This window comes from Littorina saxatilis, unplaced genomic scaffold, assembly GCF_037325665.1.
Source record: "Littorina saxatilis isolate snail1 unplaced genomic scaffold, US_GU_Lsax_2.0 SUPER_6_unloc_1, whole genome shotgun sequence".
Taxonomy (NCBI): domain Eukaryota; kingdom Metazoa; phylum Mollusca; class Gastropoda; order Littorinimorpha; family Littorinidae; genus Littorina; species Littorina saxatilis.
The window spans coordinates 118090-120248 of NW_027125698.1; the positions used below are offsets into that span (position 1 = coordinate 118090).

At 41.4% G+C, this 2159-nt stretch overlaps 1 non-coding gene across 1 annotated transcript; it reads right to left on the reverse strand.

The window, feature by feature from the left end:
• Positions 1 to 803: 803 nt before the first annotated feature.
• Trnae-uuc (transfer RNA glutamic acid (anticodon UUC)) lies at positions 804 to 918 on the reverse strand. Its single transcript has 2 exons — positions 882 to 918; positions 804 to 839 (listed from the first exon to the last, which is right to left on the reverse strand). It is a non-coding gene; the product is annotated as a tRNA-Glu (tRNA).
• Positions 919 to 2159: the final 1241 nt, after the last annotated feature.

A 2159-nucleotide genomic window follows, 5' to 3' on the forward strand; every position in this document is an offset into this window, starting at 1 on the left:
CCTGGCACCTGAGAGAATAACAAGCATTGAAATGAACAAGCGACTTTTCATCCTCCCTTTGAATTCCTTCCCTTTGATTATTTGATATCTTAACAACGCTCTGCCTCATTTCGTTTAAGATATTTACTTCCTCGTTAAGGATAATGTATTATGTGTTCATACTGCTAGGATTGGCCTTTGGAAGTTCCCAGCTGTCCTTGTTGTCATCTATTCTCTAGCGTGATAAAAGAATAACTGCACAGTTTTTGGCGATCTAAAAGAAGTTTCGCCGTTTTGACTGGCTGTCGACGGGCGCAGTGGAGGTCGTGAGTTCGAATCCCGGTCGCTGCCGCCTGGTGGGTTAAGAGTGGAGATTTTTCCGATCTCCCAGGTCAACTTATGTGCAGACCTGCTAGTGACTTAACCCCCTTCATGCGTACACGCAAGAAAAGATCTTGTAATCCATGTCAGAGTTTGGTGGGTTATAGAAACACGAAAATACCCAGCATGCCTCCCCCGAAATAGGCGTTTGCTGCCTGAATGGCGGGGTAAAAACGGTCATACACGTAAAAATCCACTCGTGCTAAAAACATGAGTGAACGTGGGAGTCTAAGCCTATGAACGAAGAAGAAGAAGAAGAAGAAGAAGAAGAAGACAGGCTGTCCACTTCACATTGCCTGTCGGGACATTTTGTTTCAACACAATCGTAATAAGTCGAAGATAAAAGTACACGCACAAAACAAACTTTTTTTTTTGTAACCGTACTTCTTGGACAGTATTGAACTATTTGCAGATGAAAGCAGAAAAAAAGAATAAGAAGTACTCGGGCCTGCCGGGATTCGAACCCGGAATCTTCTGATCCGTGGCAGACGGTGTGAGAACCCTCACACTAATGTCGATGCCGAAAGTCAGACGCGTTATCCATTGCGCCACAGGCCCTTACACTGATGGGAGCTGGACAATATAGTTAATATAGTTACCTACATGTACTTTTGTGTTCTTCCTCCACTAGGAACCATAGATCTGTAGCAAGAACCACTGACATCAGAGGGAAGTAGTCGCGTTGGCAGGTGGTATTTATTTCTCTCAATTATAAATCCCGACTCTCACACAAACAGATCATTCTGTATTGCCAGTCAAACCAAAAACCAAATCTAAAAGACTGTGACCGCATCATGAGAAAACACGAAGGGAGGTAATTAATCTAGATCTATAAAAAAAAAATGTAGTCGTCGCTGTCTGCTTACGTCCCTTTGTGACTTAGATCTTGTCAGGGGTGTTGCTTCGCTTGGTTGTGATTCTCATTCAGAAAACTTTCATATAAATCATATAACCAGTAGCCTATTTCATAACCGATATTTTGAGAATATGTTTCTGGTACGGGGTACCAAAAAAAATGCAACGCTCAAAAATGCTATTAACTTCTACATCGGTAAACCAAATCACTTCATGTTTTTTTGGACATAAACTTCAGCCAATGCATGACCTTCCCACAAAGCGACGGTTTACAATTGTAAAGAGTCTGACTTTTGTGCAATTTCAAAATAAGTTGCCAAATTTGGGGATTGGCTGAATAGTACGTGGTTTGAAATTGAGCGGTAGCCAAACTAACCAAAATTAAAGCCCTCCAGATTGTTATCTTTGGAGTAATTTGAATGACATAGCAAACCTTTAATCAACATTCGACAATCAGTGACTTGAATACAGCAATTAAAGGCAGGATCAGGGAATTTCCCATGGATGAATGCGTTTTTGTAATTGATAAATTTTGCGCGACATTGCGCAAAGTAACGCTACAACGAAGGGGTTAATTTTTCCAGTCATTTGAGTTTAGTAAATATTTTCATAGTTGTTGTGCATGAACTTCAGTTCGTCCACGACCATTCTACAAAGTCTCGAGTCTGTAGGTAAAATGGTCCGACATTTACATTTTCTCCAAATTGTCTTCCAAATTACACCTCCGAACTTGTCATTGGCACGAAAAGTGTCTAGGGATTGCCTTGAACCTAGCTGTAACTTCTTTCTTCAGATCACCGATGATCTAGCGGGTGAATGGGGGTGTTTGTGTATATTCAGACATTCAGATAATCCAAAAGGTAACAGTCTGGAGGATTTAAATCAGGTAAGAATACACCACTAAACAGTTCCGCGGCCATTGCGACAGTGCGCATGCGTAGCAT